Raw genomic sequence first — 22541 nt, forward strand, 5'->3', positions numbered from 1 at the left:
CATCCGGCATGACTTTCAGTGTGAAGAATGGCAGGCTATAGCTAGAATGTTTGTTGTAGGGTGGAAACAAGCTGGTTACTTCCCAGTGAAGCTTGCAATACCCTTTCTGGAGGAGATACAGCTCGACAACCAGTAGTTTAAAAGATTCCTTTCTTTTGTATGTCTCACAAGAAGAGCGATCTGTTCTCCTGAAGGCTTTGGATGACTTCAATTCAGTGGATACAGATGAATTGCTGGAAGTACTTGATGCACATGAGTGCAAGCAGGTCCCTACCAAGGACACACTGCTCCCTGTTTTGGCACAGATAGGACAAAAAGTACTTATTGAGGCCCCAATGTTTGTAATCAAGTGCTGGCGTCCCATTGTGGGTTCTGTAGCTGGTTTACTCCCACCAGAAGGACTGCATCATTTCATTGAAGAAAAAAAACCAACTGTAAAAACAGTGAAGGAGCTTCTAGACTTTCCAGAGGAGATGACAGCTGCCCAGTCAACAGTTTCTCGTTACCTGAAAAGGTACATTGGAGAAATTGATTTCAATTATCTTCAGCTTTTCCTGCAGTTCTGTACAGGATCCAATCTGTTGGATAAAGCCATACTAATTGAGTTAATAGAAACTACAGATTTCCTCCACAGACCACAATCCCACACATGTGGATGTGTACTAAAGCTGCCACTTGGTTATCACAGCTATCCAGACTTTTGCAGTGAATTTTACAGCATTCTCGCAAGCTCTATGTGGGTGATGGATGTGGTGTAGGTCAGTGTTTTCCAACCTTGGTCCTCAAGGCACTCTGCCCTACACGTTTTAGGTTTTCCACCCTAACAGTTCATAAAAACACGGGTGTAGTTAACAGTAACATGAAGGAATGAATGTGAATATTCAATAGACTGGGTGGTTAAGTTCTCTTAACAGTGCAGCCTTTTTTTTCCCCATCTGGTCAGTAAGTGCTTCCTTAGTCTCCCCCCCCCCCCCCAATTAAAATAGTAAGCTAAAGGGAATGTTCAGGTTTTTTGAAGTGGAGTTACCTGTAGTAGACAGCACTTAGCACTCTGACTTTGCAGAAGCAGCAGTGAGTGTTGGGGACAATATAAGGCAACAAATTGCTTGGGGAATGAGACCACAAAATAACACCAGTTGAAAATACATATACATATTTAAATAATATTTTCAGTGCTTCACCTGGTGGGAATCCTAAACATAGAAGTGCATCTGTTCCTGCTGCACACATTGTTACTGTGTTTCTGGTTAGTGCCAAAATAAATTACTAATTTTAACATTCTAATTCTAAAGCAATCTAGGATTGCTTTAATCTATTCCACAATAACAAAACTATATGCATCCCTGTCTGCAATTATTCGGGCTTGCAGTATAAAGAAAAAAAAGTCTACTGTTATAAAAACTGGTTAAAATATAAATAGTTGATAAAAGGTTTAAAAATCATATGCTTTGGTACAAATGTATTTCATTTACAGTTAAGAGTCCAATAATTAAAAGGGTTTCATGATTTAGAGTTATTTTCTGTGCACAATAAATATGTTGGGGTGTAACCTAAGCTTATTTACCCATCTAATGTCAGTTATCTCAATATTGTATTGTCATTGGTTGTTGTGCTGACGAGCCAGTCAATGTCATTCTTTTCTGCTATGGGGGCGGGACGAGTGGTAAGTTTGTGTGAATCTGTGGGAGCGGACACAGAAGCTAAGTCCGAAGAGAGAGATGTCGTAAGGCAAACGTGGTGTGGATTTTGCATCTAAGTGTATCATTGAGGTCGACTACCCGTGGTCCTGATATTACTTATTTGTGATCTGCAAGAGGTAAATGAGACTGTGTGCCTTGACATTTGTACTGTAACTATTCGTTATAGTGGTAAAATGGCGTGATATGTGATGCTAACTAGCGGCTTGCTAATTAGCGCAGCTTACCGCATTATGTGGTGTGATGCCATGCTGTATGTTTAGCTCTGTGATTTTCAGTCAAAGCATGCTAATGCTAAATCGTTATGTGATAGCATTTGGTATTGTAGCTCAAGTGTTTTAATATGTTTAGAAGCCGATGGACGCTCTGAAAGGAGAGGGAGAGAGAGGTTTCTGCCCGGATGGACCCTGCTGTTTTCTTACCCCTGACTGTCTACACTACTGGTGAACTAACTGCCCGTTTCTGATTGCCCCACTAACAAACTCATTGTAGTGTTGATGCATGTGTGTTCTAAGGTGCAACTAGAAAAATTTGCATTTCCTGCGAAAATGCTGTGTGGATGCCTTTACGCTGAGGATGTCTGCTGAAAAAAGCTGAAAAAGTTGAAAAAAAAAAACAAAAAAAATATTGCCCGAGTGGGATTCGAACCTGGCCCTTCTGGTACTCAAGGGAGGTTCTCATCTCACTGCGCCACAGTCATTCTCTCAAAGAAGAGGTGGAGAGACTGACAATTGTGCTGAAATGAGCAGAAGAGGCTTAGAATTGTGCTGATAAGAGGTGGAAAGGCTGAAAATGTTTCAGAAGAGGTGAATAAGCAGAATTTGGGCAGAAAAGAGGTGAAAACTCTGAATATTTTGCTGAAAAGAGTTCAATCAGTAAAATTTCTTCTGAAAAGAGTTCAATCAGCAGAATTTTGCTGAAAAATGTTTTTTTCTGAAAACAGCAGAAAAAACTGAAAATTTTGCTGAAAAGAGTTGAATGAGCAGAATTCTGCTGAAAAGAGTTCAATGAGCAGAATTCTGCTTTGAATCATCTTTAGATTCATCTTGTGTGGGTCTGCTATCATGTGTCCCATCCTCTTCAGATGCTGCCACCATCTGTTTTCAGAGAAGACAACAATATGTTTGGTCATTTTTGATGGATTGATTGTGGAAGCACTGAAACTGAGGATGAATTTCACATCTCTTTGTGGCACAGGACACCCAGTTTTGTTTTTCATGGCTACCTTAGGAATCCTTTTACGTTCTTGTTCTTCCTCCTCTTCTGAATAGCCTTCAGATTCATCCTGTGTGGGTTTCCAGTCATCTGTCCCATCATCTTCAGATGAGCTCACAGACTGTTATTAGAACAGAAAAATATATATTTTACTCATTTTTCATGGATGTGTGGAAACAAAACACTTACATCTTTAACTGCAGGAGAAGAAACTCTGCTGGATTTTTCCTGCCCACCTTAGGAACCCATTCCCTCGCTTCATCCTCCTCCTCCTCTTCTGGATTGTCTTCTTGTGTGAGTTTCCCCACATCTGTCCTATCATTTTTGTAAAAGACCACCATCTGATTTTAGAAAAGTAAAAGTAAAAAGGTAAAAGATTAGTAATCAGTGAAAACACTAAAAACAAGCACAAGAACATACATTACATACTTTTCTCTTGCGCAACTGGTATGTCACTTTTTGTAGATGCTCCACCCCCTTTTTCAAATCCTGTTTAGTTTCTCTTATTGTGGCTCCGGCACTACAGGCAACCTCACCCTGACCTGGGCTCACCATCTGTTTATGGTACAAATTAAATATGTTTTGTTCATGATGGAGTAAATGATTATATATGAAAGAAGTGCAACCAATCAAAACTCTTACCAAGGGAATCAGGGCACACATACCTTGTTACTGCTACACTGGAAGAGCGTTCTGTCTAAAAGCTCCTCTGTTCCTGATGACTGCTGCTCTTCCTTGTCAGATCCTTCACTGTCCTCGTCCTGCACAGATCCTCTGTCCTCTCTCCTTTTCCTTTTATTTGCTGCATATGTTGCAATTGCATTGGTGGTCAGTGCTCGGCTCTGGAGTGTGTCCTCTGCAGGGTCCTCAGCTGTGCAAAGCAATATTACTAAATATGAATAAATGTAAGTGTATAGATAAATATATGACTTCACTTTAGCTTATTTAAATAACCTTGATAAAATCTTTTGGCTGTGATGGCATCATGGCACATAAATGTTGCCACTCTGTCGTAAGATTTACGTCCCAACTGTCGCTTGGCCTGAAAGAATAATGTTTTAAAAAGAAACCACATGAATAAAACCCATGACACTTTAACCTACTTCATTGTGTGTCAAAAAATAAAAATGAAAAGTTTTCTCACATACAGCGGGGAAAATAAGTATTTGACACATCAGCATTTTTATCAGTAAGGGGATTTCCAAGTGGACTATTGACACAACATTTCCACCAGATGTTGCCATCAAGCCAAATATTGAAGTCATACAATCAAATCAGAACATATAAGTATACAAGTTAAACCATAATAAATAAAGTGAAATGACACAGGGAATAAGTATTGAACACACTTTATTCAATACTTTGTAGAAAAGCCTTTGTTGGTGATTACAGCTTCTAGACGCCTCTTGTATGGATAGACCAGTCGTCTGCATTGCTCAGGAGTGATTCTGGCCCATTCTTCCACACAAACGGTCTTTAAATCTTGAAGGTTCCTTGGGCCTCTTTTATGAACTTTAATCTTCAGTTCTCTCCATAGATTTTCTATGGGATTTAGGTCAGGTGATTGACTGGGCCATTCAAGCAACTTGATTTTCTTTCTTTGAAACCACTTCATTGTTTCCTTGGCCTTGTGTTTGGGATCATTGTCTTGCTGAAATGTCCACCCTCTTTTCATTTTTAGCTTCCTGGTAGATGGCAGCAGATTTTTATCCAGAATGTCCCGGTACATCTCTCCATTCATCCTGCCTTCAATAATATGAAGTCTGCCAGTACCCCTTGCTGAAAAGCAGCCCCAAACCATGATGCTTCCACCCCCAAACTTGACTGTTGGTATGGTGTTCTTGGGGTGGTGAGCAGTGCCATTTCTTCTCCAAACATGGTGTGTAGAATGACTGCCAAAAAGTTCAATTTTGCTTTCATCTGACCATACTATAGTCGTCCAATAATCCACAGGCTTCTCCAAATGCTGTTGCGCAAATTTTAACCGAGCCTTGACATGCTTTTTGTTCAGCAATGGAGTCTTGCGTGGTGAGCGTGCATGGATGCCATGGCGGTTCAGTGCATTGCTTATAGTTTTCTTTGAAACAACAGTACCTGCTGATGCAAGGTCTTCCTGAAGTTCTGTCCGAGTGGTTCTTGGCTCTTGGAGAACCCTCCTGATTATTCTTTGGACTCCTCGGACAGGGATCTTGCGTGGAGCACCTGATCGTGGCAGGTTTATGGTGAACTGATGCACTTTCCATTTCCGGATAATGGCCCCCACAGTGCTCACAGGAACATTCAGCATTCTGGAAATGCACCTATAACCATTCCCATCAAAATGCTTTTCAACGATAAGATTACGAAGATCTTGAGAGAGTTCTTTGCTTTTACCCATCATGAAGTCTTTCCTGTGTGCCTTCTGGGTAATGAGGAGCCTTTATAGGCCATCAATTAGGACTAAAGCAGCTGATATCAATTAGTACTGATAGGGGACAGGATTTCTCTATCAATACTGACAGATTTCAGGTGATCTCCTGGCTTTCTATGTCATTTTGCCCCTTGTTATCTCCATGTATTCAATACTTATTCCCTGTGTCATTTCACTTTATTTATTGTGGTTTAACTTGTATACTTATATGTTCTGATTTGTTTGTATGACGTCAATATTTGGCTTGATGGCAACATCTGGTGGAAATGTTGTGTCAATGGTCCACTTGGAAATCCCCTTACTGATAAAAATGCTGATGTGTCAAATACTTATTTTCCCCGCTGTAAGTGCTACAGGAGGAACGTAGCATGTTGAAGGTGGGGGCAATCCCCAGATTCATCATCTCCCAGGCTGCCTTGAAAAATACCGGTAGTCTATGAAGAACACCTCCACTAGAACTGTGGAAAAAAGTCGGTGCCTCCGAACCGCCTTCAACATACTCTCTGATATGATTGTAACGCTGCAACCAGGTATACTCATTCTTGTACAGGGGGACAGCTGCTTGCCCATGATATCTTTGAGTTTTGTGCTGTTTAACCTAATACATGAAAAGACATGTTTATTCAGCTGAATAAAAAAATGTCTATGTATACTTAGATTTATATCGTTTTAGTACATACACGGATGATGCGGGCACCCTGCTTAGCTTTTTCTGCCATTTCAACCTCCTCAGTAGTCATGTTGATGATCACTCCCTTTCGGTGACCAGTTATGGCAATAATATATCCGCCCAACAGTCCAAAAAACAATTTCAATATTGTTCTGCTCTGGGGTTGCTTCTCGAGGTCATCTGTAAAAACACAAAGAGAACACTACATGTATTAATATGCTATGCTAACACATACACTGCATTTACATGTCCAGTCCCTTGTGCAGATTATAGAGGGATTTTACAAGCACCATGTCTCAAGGACCATGCAAGCACCACAAAGTATCAAACAAATTTTCCAGACCAACCATACAAAAAAACCCAGTTTCCAATTACAAAACCCTGTAATGTGTCTTAAGATAGAAGATAGAAAGAGATAAAAGTCTCACGCCCCGTGCCGCCTCTACATATAGATAACAAATGCAAATGTGTTTGAGTAGTAGAAATGGCTGTTATAATGGCTGAGTGTGTGTGTGTGTGTGTGTGTGTGTGTGTGTGTGTGTGTGTGTGTGTGTGTGTGTGTGTGTGTGTGTGCGCGCGCGTCTGTGCGTCCAAAATATAACTCTAAATATTGAATGTAAATCTGTTCCAGATACCATAACTTGTAACTTGTTTTACTGAGGGTTAGTTATGCTCAGTTTCTGGCATGTTGAAAATAAATGAAACAAAGGAAAGAAAATGTGTAAGTTAACCAGTGTAATGAATCTGAGAATACAGGGAGTGCAGAATTATTAGGCAAGTTGTATTTTTGAGGAATAATTTTATTATTGAACAACAAACATGTTCTCAATGAACCCAAAAAATTCATTAATATCAAAGCTGAATGTTTTTGGAAGTAGTTTTTAGTTTGTTTTTAGTTTTAGCTATTTTAGGGGGATATCTGTGTGTGCAGGTGACTATTACTGTGCATAATTATTAGGCAACTTAACAAAAAACAAATATATACCCATTTCAATTATTTATTTTTACCAGTGACACCAATATAACATCTCCACATTCACAAATATACATTTCTGACATTCAAAAACAAAACAAAAACAAATCAGCGACCAACATAGCCACCTTTCTTTGCAAGGACACTCAAAAACCTGCCATCCATGGATTCTGTCAGTGTTTTGATCTGTTCACCATCAACATTGCGTGCAGCAGCAACCACAGCCTCCCAGACACTGTTCAGAGAGGTGTACTGTTTTCCCTCCTTGTAAATCTCACATTTGATGATGGACCACAGGTTCTCAATGGGGTTCAGATCAGGTGAACAAGGTGGCCATGTCATTAGTTTTTCTTCTTTTATACCCTTTCTTGCCAGCCACGCTGTGGAGTACTTGGACGCGTGTGATGGAGCATTGTCCTGCATGAAAATCATGTTTTTCTTGAAGGATGCAGACTTCTTCCTGTACCACTGCTTGAAGAAGGTGTCTTCCAGAAACTGGCAGTAGGACTGGGAGTTGAGCTTGACTCCATCCTCAACCCGAAAAGGCCCCTCAAGCTCATCTTTGATGATACCAGCCCAAACCAGTACTCCACCTCCACCTTGCTGGCGTCTGAGTCGGACTGGAGCTCTCTGCCCTTTACCAATCTAGCCACGGGCCCATCCATCTGGCCCATCAAGACTCACTTTCATTTCATCAGTCCATAAAACCTTAGAAAAACCAGTCTTGAGATATTTCTTGGCCCAGCCTTGACGTTTCAGCTTGTGTGTCTTGTTCAGTGGTGGTCGTCTTTCAGCCTTTCTTACCTTGGCCATGTCTCTGAGTACTGCACACCTTGCGCTTTTGGGCACTCCAGTGATGTTGCAGCTCTGAAATATGGCCAAACTGGTGGCAAGTGGCATCTTGGCAGCTGCACGCTTGACTTTTCTCAGTTCATGGGCAGTTATTTTGTGCCTTGGTTTTTCCACACGCTTCTTGCAACCCTGTTGACTATTTTGAATGAAACGCTTGATTGTTCGATGATCACGCTTCAGAAGCTTTGCAATTTTGAGACTGCTGCATCCCTCTGCAAGATATCTCACTATTCTTGACTTTTCTGAGCCTGTCAAGTCCTTCTTTTGATCCATTTTGCCAAAGGAAAGGACGTTGCCTAATAATTATGTACACCTGATATAGGGTGTTGATGTCATTAGACCACACCCCTTCTCATTACAGAGATGCACATCACCTAATATGCTTAATTGGTAGTAGGCTTTCGAGCCTATACAGCTTGGAGTAAGACAACATGCATGAAGAGGATGATGTAGACAAAATACTCATTTGCCTAATGATTCTGCACTCCCTGTAGAATAACAGTGATTCTAATAACAGGCCTCACAGAGTGTCTGACCTTGGTGTGTGTGTTTCTGTGTGTTGTGTATAATGTGACACAGTGGAGCTAATAATCTCAAAGAATATCTGACAAACAAAATGTATGTTTTCATTAAATCATAAAATAACTAGAGAAATAAATGGTAATTAACTGAGTTTTAAAGCATTCGAATTGGAAAGGGATTAAGTTACAATGGATGTTCTTGTGAAAATGTCCTAAAGACAAATCTAACTGAAGTAGAATCACATAAACTGAATGAAACATGAAGTGATTGAATATGAATTCTCTATGTTAAGAATAACAATGAAAATGTAATGAAGCATTCACAATTTTAAAAGCTACACATTGATAGATAAGGTGTGGGAAGATATGACGTCCAGTAGGAGAAGGGGGGGGGGGGTGAACAGGTGAGGTGAAGAAGAGATTTTGTGTTTTTCTTTTTTGTCTTCTGCAAGATGAGCAGCCCAAAAGATTGGATCGAAGAGGTTCACAGTTGAAAACCTGTCCAACCTGTGAATTCATTCCTTTTTGTCTGCTCATTGTTGCTGTGTTAGGCGGTTAATTTAGAAGGATTTTGATTTACATCCTTCCTCCAACCTCTCCTCACCAAAGAAAAGAACACACTTAGCATTAGCTTAGAGCATCTTAGTTAGATAAGTAGAGTTTAAGTAATCTGATTATTGTTTTGTGATTATTTTATTTTCCTTATTCTTATTTAATTAAATTTCCTGCAATTAAAGTTTAAATTGTGGACACCTTTTATGAAACAATAAAAGTAAAAGTCTTATTCTTTGTAAGTGCAAATACCTCTTACACTTTATTCTAGCCATAATAATGAAAATTATCTTTACAATCATCCCAGAAATAACAAGATCAAAATGTACAGGGCTCCATCTTAAGGCAGAGCTGCACATATTTCACTGCAATGGTGATGTGTTTTAGCTCTGGCTTCATGTGCATTACATTGACCAAGCTGCACATTATTCTTAAATTTAAACTGGACATTAGACAGAAAAGACATAAGCTCAGTTTCAGTGTGTGGGTCACTGTGATGTAAAGATCTGTAGGGGCTTTGTCTTAACCCAGATCTGAAGTCTGTATAATCCCTCTTAAGTAAAATGAACATTCAGTGTCATTGTGATCATTGCAGTGATCCATACCCAGTGCGGCAGCAATCTTCTGGGGAGCCTCATCAATGAACAAAGCATGTTTTTCTGCTTTGACAAGTCTTTCTAAAAAAAAATGTAAGCACAATACCTTAGACACTTTATTATTAACATCATGTCATTAAAGTAGGTAGAGGTATAGATGTGTATTATATACGTACTAGACTTAGATCTCCGCACATTCAGCTGGTGCACGACTACTTCACGGCCTACTTCCGATAACCATCTTGTGATTGCCTGGACATCATGTCTCTCTGACAACATTTGCACCATTGGGACGTGAGAGTTGTCCCTTCCTGTTAACACACCTTGATACAGGAAGATATTTCCAGACAAACCATTAGGCCTGAGAAGCTTTTTTACAACTGAGCCAGTCGCATCAAAGGCAACTATGGGGTGCTTTTCAATCTTGTACATCAGCATTTGAGTTTGACTCCAGTAGTGACAGAAGAACTTGTCTAATCCAATGTCCCAAATGCTTCCATTGTGAGGGGAACTGTATTTTAATGAGTGGAGAGACAGTATTGGGTTTTTATGAGCAACTTCTAGTTGATTTTGTTCATGTTTGGCTTTGCGCAGAGTTGTCAAATTTGGTAGATGGCTTGGCTCTGGATCACCAAAGTCCATCAGCTTTTCTGTCTCTGATGCTCTCCACACATGGGGCTGCAGTCTGCCTTCACAAAGTTCTTTTTTTACTTGTGCCCTCAGACTTCTGGACACGGCTCTCCTAGAAAAGCCAGTGTGCATGGATTCATCTGTGTTTGCCATTACACACTTCAGCACCATTGGGCAGTGATTTTCAGGTTCCTTTTCACATGTAATGTACAGCTGGCCACTACACTCTTTGCAAAAGCCTCTGATTTAATAAAACAAGATACAGTTCTGGGGTACACCTTGGCTCGTTTAAAAGTAATGGTGCATGTACTTGTAACCTCTTTCCAGATTCCCTGGTTTACAACATGAGTCCATGTACCTGGTTTCAAAATTGTGTATTCCCTTTTCTTGAAAGTATTCTTTTTGTATGTGACTTTATGTGGAATCATATGTATCCACTGTTCAAATGGGAGCTCCACATTGAAAGTCTTGCAGTCTTTGTTTTGAAAAGGAGAGCTGCTTTGTTCAAAATCATTATCATTGTCACTACTGTCTGTGTCAGTCAGTCTCTCTTCATCACTGTAATCCAGAGCAGCCCATACATTGTGTCTGTTTAATTTAACAAAAGTGTAAAGAGCTTTTGGTGTCATCTTTTCACCAAGTTGTTTGCATAGATTTTGCCATATGTCATCACTTGGAGTTGAAACTTTTCCATTTTTTATGACTGCTTCTTTAGAAGCACGAAGGACTTCAAATACTGCAATTTTGTCCACCACTGATTTCTTTGGCATCTGTCAAGCAAAAATTAAAAATGTGATATATTACTGCTATAATTTGATTATAACTTTAATTCTACATCTTTAAGTGGACATAAAATTACTTACTTTTATACACTGTTTTGACATAGTGAATTGAAGTGTTGATGATTGCTGTTGGTCATGGAATCTAGCTTAAAAATGCAAATAAGATAGCTAGCACATGTTTTCTTCAACTCTTGTTTTTTTTCTCTCAGAAGAAGAATGTGTATGATAGCACCCCCTGGTGATCACAAACCAAACACAGGTCGCTATGTTTGGTTTTTTTGGCAGAGTTGTACCAGTTTATCCTTAACAAGATCTAGTTCAAAATTCATTTGATCGGTATAAAAATGAATGTAGTCAATGTTCATAGCTCATCATCAAAATACTTGTAGATAAATCCGTGCACTGTTGAGATAAATCTGTGTCTGTGTCAATCCCACACATGTTTAATAGCCCACTCATTTAATAGCCTTTTGTGACCATGGCTACAGAAGTTTGACTCTTGCAAAAAATATAAATCGGCCCTTTCAGGTAACATTGACAGTTACCTAAGATTTACAGTTCTTCAGGCTGTTTGGAGCCTTTGAGTTCAGATTTGCTGAATCACTGAAGTGCACTCCTGTCCTGTGTATGTTAATTTTATACAACTTGCTCATGACAGCCCACATACAAATGACAGCACTTTTGTTAATATTACCATTTGACTTAAAAGCTACAGTTCACATATTATTAGGTTAATGTTTTAACAACCATTAGCATTTTAGCATAAACCCTGCTGGTAGCACACTAGATGGAGTAAGGTAATGTTAAGAAACATGGTAGTCAGTGATCCACAACCAGCTTATTGGCTCAAAACACCTTATCTAATTATAAACTGATACGCACCTACTGGCATGCCCCTTTAAATTTCTTCATAAATGTTATTTAATGTTATTATTACGGCAGCACGGTGGTTAGCACTGTTGCTGCACAGCAAGAAGGTCCTGAGTTCAATTCCACCATCACGCCAGGGTCTTTCTGTGTGGAGTTTGCAGGTTCTCCCCGTGTTTGCGTGGGTTCTCTCCAAAGACATGCAGCTTGTGGTGATAGGTTAATTGGTTAATCCGAATTGCCCATAGGTGTGAATGTGAGTGCGAATGGTTGTCTGTCCCTGTGTGTTGGCCCTGTGACAGACTGGCAACCTGTCCAGGATGTACCCCGCCTCTTTATCTTTAAAATAATAGCGCCACAAACAAAATTTTTTGCAGCACAAACCAGCACAAACATAGCACAAACCTGTGACATCAACTTTTGTTTGATTTGGGTGATGTGGGGGGCTGGTTGACCTTTTGACGTTTGCATTTTCATTAATATCTTTAAAACAGAGGCAGCACAAACGACAATTTTAGCAGCACAAACCAGCACAAACGTAGCACAAACTTTTGACGCCAGTTTTTTTTTGATTCCATTAATGTGGGGGGCTGGTTGACCTCTGATGACCGCTAGAAATTTTTCTTGAATATCTTTAAAATGAAAACGGCAAAAAATAAACTTTTGCAGCATGCACAAACGTAGCACAAACGTTTGATACCACTTTTGTTGGATTTGAAGAAGGTGGGGGGGCCAACTTCACTCACATGCCGATCATGCAATAACCCAGCCCTCTGTGGTAGATCTCACTGACAATGAACATAATCGGGCCGCTGATGATCTGTTGGTGGAAAACATAAATTAAGAACCATCAAACCACTTTGTAAATAATGATGGAGCTTCCATAAGTGGATATTTGGAACTGAATGACACATTACCATGGGATGGTCTGCCAAATGTAGGTGAAAGTGAAGATTCTGTTGCAGTTGTTATTATTAGTGGGGATAACAGGGTGGATATTAGTGTGGTTGAACTAAACCCTGAAACACTGTTTACAGAAAAAGAGTCTGATCCACCTCATCACACATTGTCTCTCTCACCGGGGCTGACAGGAGAGGCCAATATTCCTGACCAAGCACCCCCTGAACCACGATCTTGTCCCGTAATACTGACTGTTAGAAGAGGTCATTGTCTTACTGATTTGATCAGTGCCATTCATCCGGCATGACTTTCAGTGTGAAGAATGGCAGGCTATAGCTAGAATGTTTGTTGTAGGGTGGAAACAAGCTGGTTACTTCCCAGTGAAGCTTGCAATACCCTTTCTGGAGGAGATACAGCTCGACAACCAGTAGTTTAAAAGATTCCTTTCTTTTGTATGTCTCACAAGAAGAGCGATCTGTTCTCCTGAAGGCTTTGGATGACTTCAATTCAGTGGATACAGATGAATTGCTGGAAGTACTTGATGCACATGAGTGCAAGCAGGTCCCTACCAAGGACACACTGCTCCCTGTTTTGGCACAGATAGGACAAAAAGTACTTATTGAGGCCCCAATGTTTGTAATCAAGTGCTGGCGTCCCATTGTGGGTTCTGTAGCTGGTTTACTCCCACCAGAAGGACTGCATCATTTCATTGAAGAAAAAAAACCAACTGTAAAAACAGTGAAGGAGCTTCTAGACTTTCCAGAGGAGATGACAGCTGCCCAGTCAACAGTTTCTCGTTACCTGAAAAGGTACATTGGAGAAATTGATTTCAATTATCTTCAGCTTTTCCTGCAGTTCTGTACAGGATCCAATCTGTTGGATAAAGCCATACTAATTGAGTTAATAGAAACTACAGATTTCCTCCACAGACCACAATCCCACACATGTGGATGTGTACTAAAGCTGCCACTTGGTTATCACAGCTATCCAGACTTTTGCAGTGAATTTTACAGCATTCTCGCAAGCTCTATGTGGGTGATGGATGTGGTGTAGGTCAGTGTTTTCCAACCTTGGTCCTCAAGGCACTCTGCCCTACACGTTTTAGGTTTTCCACCCTAACAGTTCATAAAAACACGGGTGTAGTTAACAGTAACATGAAGGAATGAATGTGAATATTCAATAGACTGGGTGGTTAAGTTCTCTTAACAGTGCAGCCTTTTTTTTCCCCATCTGGTCAGTAAGTGCTTCCTTAGTCTCCCCCCCCCCCCCCCCCCCCAATTAAAATAGTAAGCTAAAGGGAATGTTCAGGTTTTTTGAAGTGGAGTTACCTGTAGTAGACAGCACTTAGCACTCTGACTTTGCAGAAGCAGCAGTGAGTGTTGGGGACAATATAAGGCAACAAATTGCTTGGGGAATGAGACCACAAAATAACACCAGTTGAAAATACATATACATATTTAAATAATATTTTCAGTGCTTCACCTGGTGGGAATCCTAAACATAGAAGTGCATCTGTTCCTGCTGCACACATTGTTACTGTGTTTCTGGTTAGTGCCAAAATAAATTACTAATTTTAACATTCTAATTCTAAAGCAATCTAGGATTGCTTTAATCTATTCCACAATAACAAAACTATATGCATCCCTGTCTGCAATTATTCGGGCTTGCAGTATAAAGAAAAAAAAGTCTACTGTTATAAAAACTGGTTAAAATATAAATAGTTGATAAAAGGTTTAAAAATCATATGCTTTGGTACAAATGTATTTCATTTACAGTTAAGAGTCCAATAATTAAAAGGGTTTCATGATTTAGAGTTATTTTCTGTGCACAATAAATATGTTGGGGTGTAACCTAAGCTTATTTACCCATCTAATGTCAGTTATCTCAATATTGTATTGTCATTGGTTGTTGTGCTGACGAGCCAGTCAATGTCATTCTTTTCTGCTATGGGGGCGGGACGAGTGGTAAGTTTGTGTGAATCTGTGGGAGCGGACACAGAAGCTAAGTCCGAAGAGAGAGATGTCGTAAGGCAAACGTGGTGTGGATTTTGCATCTAAGTGTATCATTGAGGTCGACTACCCGTGGTCCTGATATTACTTATTTGTGATCTGCAAGAGGTAAATGAGACTGTGTGCCTTGACATTTGTACTGTAACTATTCGTTATAGTGGTAAAATGGCGTGATATGTGATGCTAACTAGCGGCTTGCTAATTAGCGCAGCTTACCGCATTATGTGGTGTGATGCCATGCTGTATGTTTAGCTCTGTGATTTTCAGTCAAAGCATGCTAATGCTAAATCGTTATGTGATAGCATTTGGTATTGTAGCTCAAGTGTTTTAATATGTTTAGAAGCCGATGGACGCTCTGAAAGGAGAGGGAGAGAGAGGTTTCTGCCCGGATGGACCCTGCTGTTTTCTTACCCCTGACTGTCTACACTACTGGTGAACTAACTGCCCGTTTCTGATTGCCCCACTAACAAACTCATTGTAGTGTTGATGCATGTGTGTTCTAAGGTGCAACTAGAAAAATTTGCATTTCCTGCGAAAATGCTGTGTGGATGCCTTTACGCTGAGGATGTCTGCTGAAAAAAGCTGAAAAAGTTGAAAAAAAAAAACAAAAAAAATATTGCCCGAGTGGGATTCGAACCTGGCCCTTCTGGTACTCAAGGGAGGTTCTCATCTCACTGCGCCACAGTCATTCTCTCAAAGAAGAGGTGGAGAGACTGACAATTGTGCTGAAATGAGCAGAAGAGGCTTAGAATTGTGCTGATAAGAGGTGGAAAGGCTGAAAATGTTTCAGAAGAGGTGAATAAGCAGAATTTGGGCAGAAAAGAGGTGAAAACTCTGAATATTTTGCTGAAAAGAGTTCAATCAGTAAAATTTCTTCTGAAAAGAGTTCAATCAGCAGAATTTTGCTGAAAAATGTTTTTTTCTGAAAACAGCAGAAAAAACTGAAAATTTTGCTGAAAAGAGTTGAATGAGCAGAATTCTGCTGAAAAGAGTTCAATGAGCAGAATTCTGCTTTGAATCATCTTTAGATTCATCTTGTGTGGGTCTGCTATCATGTGTCCCATCCTCTTCAGATGCTGCCACCATCTGTTTTCAGAGAAGACAACAATATGTTTGGTCATTTTTGATGGATTGATTGTGGAAGCACTGAAACTGAGGATGAATTTCACATCTCTTTGTGGCACAGGACACCCAGTTTTGTTTTTCATGGCTACCTTAGGAATCCTTTTACGTTCTTGTTCTTCCTCCTCTTCTGAATAGCCTTCAGATTCATCCTGTGTGGGTTTCCAGTCATCTGTCCCATCATCTTCAGATGAGCTCACAGACTGTTATTAGAACAGAAAAATATATATTTTACTCATTTTTCATGGATGTGTGGAAACAAAACACTTACATCTTTAACTGCAGGAGAAGAAACTCTGCTGGATTTTTCCTGCCCACCTTAGGAACCCATTCCCTCGCTTCATCCTCCTCCTCCTCTTCTGGATTGTCTTCTTGTGTGAGTTTCCCCACATCTGTCCTATCATTTTTGTAAAAGACCACCATCTGATTTTAGAAAAGTAAAAGTAAAAAGGTAAAAGATTAGTAATCAGTGAAAACACTAAAAACAAGCACAAGAACATACATTACATACTTTTCTCTTGCGCAACTGGTATGTCACTTTTTGTAGATGCTCCACCCCCTTTTTCAAATCCTGTTTAGTTTCTCTTATTGTGGCTCCGGCACTACAGGCAACCTCACCCTGACCTGGGCTCACCATCTGTTTATGGTACAAATTAAATATGTTTTGTTCATGATGGAGTAAATGATTATATATGAAAGAAGTGCAACCAATCAAAACTCTTACCAAGGGAATCAGGGCACACATACCTTGTTACTGCTACACTGGAAGAGCGTTCTGTCTAAAAGCTCCTCTGTTCCTGATGACTGCTGCTCTTCCTTGTCAGATCCTTCACTGTCCTCGTCCTGCACAGATCCTCTGTCCTCTCTCCTTTTCCTTTTATTTGCTGCATATGTTGCAATTGCATTGGTGGTCAGTGCTCGGCTCTGGAGTGTGTCCTCTGCAGGGTCCTCAGCTGTGCAAAGCAATATTACTAAATATGAATAAATGTAAGTGTATAGATAAATATATGACTTCACTTTAGCTTATTTAAATAACCTTGATAAAATCTTTTGGCTGTGATGGCATCATGGCACATAAATGTTGCCACTCTGTCGTAAGATTTACGTCCCAACTGTCGCTTGGCCTGAAAGAATAATGTTTTAAAAAGAAACCACATGAATAAAACCCATGACACTTTAACCTACTTCATTGTGTGTCAAAAAATAAAAATGAAAAGTTTTCTCACATACAGCGGGGAAAATAAGTATTTGACACATCAGCATTTTTATCAGTAAGGGGATTTCCAAGTGGACTATTGACACAACATTTCCACCAGATGTTGCCATCAAGCCAAATATTGAAGTCATACAATCAAATCAGAACATATAAGTATACAAGTTAAACCATAATAAATAAAGTGAAATGACACAGGGAATAAGTATTGAACACACTTTATTCAATACTTTGTAGAAAAGCCTTTGTTGGTGATTACAGCTTCTAGACGCCTCTTGTATGGATAGACCAGTCGTCTGCATTGCTCAGGAGTGATTCTGGCCCATTCTTCCACACAAACGGTCTTTAAATCTTGAAGGTTCCTTGGGCCTCTTTTATGAACTTTAATCTTCAGTTCTCTCCATAGATTTTCTATGGGATTTAGGTCAGGTGATTGACTGGGCCATTCAAGCAACTTGATTTTCTTTCTTTGAAACCACTTCATTGTTTCCTTGGCCTTGTGTTTGGGATCATTGTCTTGCTGAAATGTCCACCCTCTTTTCATTTTTAGCTTCCTGGTAGATGGCAGCAGATTTTTATCCAGAATGTCCCGGTACATCTCTCCATTCATCCTGCCTTCAATAATATGAAGTCTGCCAGTACCCCTTGCTGAAAAGCAGCCCCAAACCATGATGCTTCCACCCCCAAACTTGACTGTTGGTATGGTGTTCTTGGGGTGGTGAGCAGTGCCATTTCTTCTCCAAACATGGTGTGTAGAATGACTGCCAAAAAGTTCAATTTTGCTTTCATCTGACCATACTATAGTCGTCCAATAATCCACAGGCTTCTCCAAATGCTGTTGCGCAAATTTTAACCGAGCCTTGACATGCTTTTTGTTCAGCAATGGAGTCTTGCGTGGTGAGCGTGCATGGATGCCATGGCGGTTCAGTGCATTGCTTATAGTTTTCTTTGAAACAACAGTACCTGCTGATGCAAGGTCTTCCTGAAGTTCTGTCCGAGTGGTTCTTGGCTCTTGGAGAACCCTCCTGATTATTCTTTGGACTCCTCGGACAGGGATCTTGCGTGGAGCACCTGATCGTGGCAGGTTTATGGTGAACTGATGCACTTTCCATTTCCGGATAATGGCCCCCACAGTGCTCACAGGAACATTCAGCATTCTGGAAATGCACCTATAACCATTCCCATCAAAATGCTTTTCAACGATAAGATTACGAAGATCTTGAGAGAGTTCTTTGCTTTTACCCATCATGAAGTCTTTCCTGTGTGCCTTCTGGGTAATGAGGAGCCTTTATAGGCCATCAATTAGGACTAAAGCAGCTGATATCAATTAGTACTGATAGGGGACAGGATTTCTCTATCAATACTGACAGATTTCAGGTGATCTCCTGGCTTTCTATGTCATTTTGCCCCTTGTTATCTCCATGTATTCAATACTTATTCCCTGTGTCATTTCACTTTATTTATTGTGGTTTAACTTGTATACTTATATGTTCTGATTTGTTTGTATGACGTCAATATTTGGCTTGATGGCAACATCTGGTGGAAATGTTGTGTCAATGGTCCACTTGGAAATCCCCTTACTGATAAAAATGCTGATGTGTCAAATACTTATTTTCCCCGCTGTAAGTGCTACAGGAGGAACGTAGCATGTTGAAGGTGGGGGCAATCCCCAGATTCATCATCTCCCAGGCTGCCTTGAAAAATACCGGTAGTCTATGAAGAACACCTCCACTAGAACTGTGGAAAAAAGTCGGTGCCTCCGAACCACCTTCAACATACTCTCTGATATGATTGTAACGCTGCAACCAGGTATACTCATTCTTGTACAGGGGGACAGCTGCTTGCCCATGATATCTTTGAGTTTTGTGCTGTTTAACCTAATACATGAAAAGACATGTTTATTCAGCTGAATAAAAAAATGTCTATGTATACTTAGATTTATATCGTTTTAGTACATACACGGATGATGCGGGCACCCTGCTTAGCTTTTTCTGCCATTTCAACCTCCTCAGTAGTCATGTTGATGATCACTCCCTTTCGGTGACCAGTTATGGCAATAATATATCCGCCCAACAGTCCAAAAAACAATTTCAATATTGTTCTGCTCTGGGGTTGCTTCTCGAGGTCATCTGTAAAAACACAAAGAGAACACTACATGTATTAATATGCTATGCTAACACATACACTGCATTTACATGTCCAGTCCCTTGTGCAGATTATAGAGGGATTTTACAAGCACCATGTCTCAAGGACCATGCAAGCACCACAAAGTATCAAACAAATTTTCCAGACCAACCATACAAAAAAACCCAGTTTCCAATTACAAAACCCTGTAATGTGTCTTAAGATAGAAGATAGAAAGAGATAAAAGTCTCACGCCCCGTGCCGCCTCTACATATAGATAACAAATGCAAATGTGTTTGAGTAGTAGAAATGGCTGTTATAATGGCTGAGTGTGTGTGTGTGTGTGTGTGTGTGTGTGTGTGTGTGTGTGTGTGTGTGTGTGTGCGCGCGCGCGCGTCTGTGCGTCCAAAATATAACTCTAAATATTGAATGTAAATCTGTTCCAGATACCATAACTTGTAACTTGTTTTACTGAGGGTTAGTTATGCTCAGTTTCTGGCATGTTGAAAATAAATGAAACAAAGGAAAGAAAATGTGTAAGTTAACCAGTGTAATGAATCTGAGAATACAGGGAGTGCAGAATTATTAGGCAAGTTGTATTTTTGAGGAATAATTTTATTATTGAACAACAAACATGTTCTCAATGAACCCAAAAAATTCATTAATATCAAAGCTGAATGTTTTTGGAAGTAGTTTTTAGTTTGTTTTTAGTTTTAGCTATTTTAGGGGGATATCTGTGTGTGCAGGTGACTATTACTGTGCATAATTATTAGGCAACTTAACAAAAAACAAATATATACCCATTTCAATTATTTATTTTTACCAGTGACACCAATATAACATCTCCACATTCACAAATATACATTTCTGACATTCAAAAACAAAACAAAAACAAATCAGCGACCAACATAGCCACCTTTCTTTGCAAGGACACTCAAAAACCTGCCATCCATGGATTCTGTCAGTGTTTTGATCTGTTCACCATCAACATTGCGTGCAGCAGCAACCACAGCCTCCCAGACACTGTTCAGAGAGGTGTACTGTTTTCCCTCCTTGTAAATCTCACATTTGATGATGGACCACAGGTTCTCAATGGGGTTCAGATCAGGTGAACAAGGTGGCCATGTCATTAGTTTTTCTTCTTTTATACCCTTTCTTGCCAGCCACGCTGTGGAGTACTTGGACGCGTGTGATGGAGCATTGTCCTGCATGAAAATCATGTTTTTCTTGAAGGATGCAGACTTCTTCCTGTACCACTGCTTGAAGAAGGTGTCTTCCAGAAACTGGCAGTAGGACTGGGAGTTGAGCTTGACTCCATCCTCAACCCGAAAAGGCCCCTCAAGCTCATCTTTGATGATACCAGCCCAAACCAGTACTCCACCTCCACCTTGCTGGCGTCTGAGTCGGACTGGAGCTCTCTGCCCTTTACCAATCTAGCCACGGGCCCATCCATCTGGCCCATCAAGACTCACTTTCATTTCATCAGTCCATAAAACCTTAGAAAAACCAGTCTTGAGATATTTCTTGGCCCAGCCTTGACGTTTCAGCTTGTGTGTCTTGTTCAGTGGTGGTCGTCTTTCAGCCTTTCTTACCTTGGCCATGTCTCTGAGTACTGCACACCTTGCGCTTTTGGGCACTCCAGTGATGTTGCAGCTCTGAAATATGGCCAAACTGGTGGCAAGTGGCATCTTGGCAGCTGCACGCTTGACTTTTCTCAGTTCATGGGCAGTTATTTTGTGCCTTGGTTTTTCCACACGCTTCTTGCAACCCTGTTGACTATTTTGAATGAAACGCTTGATTGTTCGATGATCACGCTTCAGAAGCTTTGCAATTTTGAGACTGCTGCATCCCTCTGCAAGATATCTCACTATTCTTGACTTTTCTGAGCCTGTCAAGTCCTTCTTTTGATCCATTTTGCCAAAGGAAAGGACGTTGCCTAATAATTATGTACACCTGATATAGGGTGTTGATGTCATTAGACCACACCCCTTCTCATTACAGAGATGCACATCACCTAATATGCTTAATTGGTAGTAGGCTTTCGAGCCTATACAGCTTGGAGTAAGACAACATGCATGAAGAGGATGATGTAGACAAAATACTCATTTGCCTAATGATTCTGCACTCCCTGTAGAATAACAGTGATTCTAATAACAGGCCTCACAGAGTGTCTGACCTTGGTGTGTGTGTTTCTGTGTGTTGTGTATAATGTGACACAGTGGAGCTAATAATCTCAAAGAATATCTGACAAACAAAATGTATGTTTTCATTAAATCATAAAATAACTAGAGAAATAAATGGTAATTAACTGAGTTTTAAAGCATTCGAATTGGAAAGGGATTAAGTTACAATGGATGTTCTTGTGAAAATGTCCTAAAGACAAATCTAACTGAAGTAGAATCACATAAACTGAATGAAACATGAAGTGATTGAATATGAATTCTCTATGTTAAGAATAACAATGAAAATGTAATGAAGCATTCACAATTTTAAAAGCTACACATTGATAGATAAGGTGTGGGAAGATATGACGTCCAGTAGGAGAAGGGGGGGGGGGGGTGAACAGGTGAGGTGAAGAAGAGATTTTGTGTTTTTCTTTTTTGTCTTCTGCAAGATGAGCAGCCCAAAAGATTGGATCGAAGAGGTTCACAGTTGAAAACCTGTCCAACCTGTGAATTCATTCCTTTTTGTCTGCTCATTGTTGCTGTGTTAGGCGGTTAATTTAGAAGGATTTTGATTTACATCCTTCCTCCAACCTCTCCTCACCAAAGAAAAGAACACACTTAGCATTAGCTTAGAGCATCTTAGTTAGATAAGTAGAGTTTAAGTAATCTGATTATTGTTTTGTGATTATTTTATTTTCCTTATTCTTATTTAATTAAATTTCCTGCAATTAAAGTTTAAATTGTGGACACCTTTTATGAAACAATAAAAGTAAAAGTCTTATTCTTTGTAAGTGCAAATACCTCTTACACTTTATTCTAGCCATAATAATGAAAATTATCTTTACAATCATCCCAGAAATAACAAGATCAAAATGTACAGGGCTCCATCTTAAGGCAGAGCTGCACATATTTCACTGCAATGGTGATGTGTTTTAGCTCTGGCTTCATGTGCATTACATTGACCAAGCTGCACATTATTCTTAAATTTAAACTGGACATTAGACAGAAAAGACATAAGCTCAGTTTCAGTGTGTGGGTCACTGTGATGTAAAGATCTGTAGGGGCTTTGTCTTAACCCAGATCTGAAGTCTGTATAATCCCTCTTAAGTAAAATGAACATTCAGTGTCATTGTGATCATTGCAGTGATCCATACCCAGTGCGGCAGCAATCTTCTGGGGAGCCTCATCAATGAACAAAGCATGTTTTTCTGCTTTGACAAGTCTTTCTAAAAAAAAATGTAAG

General features: G+C 39.9%; 1 long non-coding RNA gene across 1 annotated transcript; it reads right to left on the bottom strand.

The window, feature by feature from the left end:
* Nucleotides 1-15386: 15386 nt before the first annotated feature.
* Nucleotides 15387-16744, bottom strand: LOC146706845 (uncharacterized). The gene is made up of 3 exons (XR_014920687.1): nucleotides 16544-16744; nucleotides 16308-16433; nucleotides 15387-16219 (listed from the first exon to the last, which is right to left on the bottom strand). It is a non-coding gene; the product is annotated as an uncharacterized LOC146706845 (long non-coding RNA).
* Nucleotides 16745-22541: the final 5797 nt, after the last annotated feature.

Source organism: Copadichromis virginalis, linkage group LG6, assembly GCF_057382275.1.
Source record: "Copadichromis virginalis isolate Kocher_CV1m ecotype Utaka linkage group LG6, C_Virginalis_male_GT1.1, whole genome shotgun sequence".
NCBI classification, from domain to species: Eukaryota; Metazoa; Chordata; class Actinopteri; order Cichliformes; family Cichlidae; genus Copadichromis; species Copadichromis virginalis.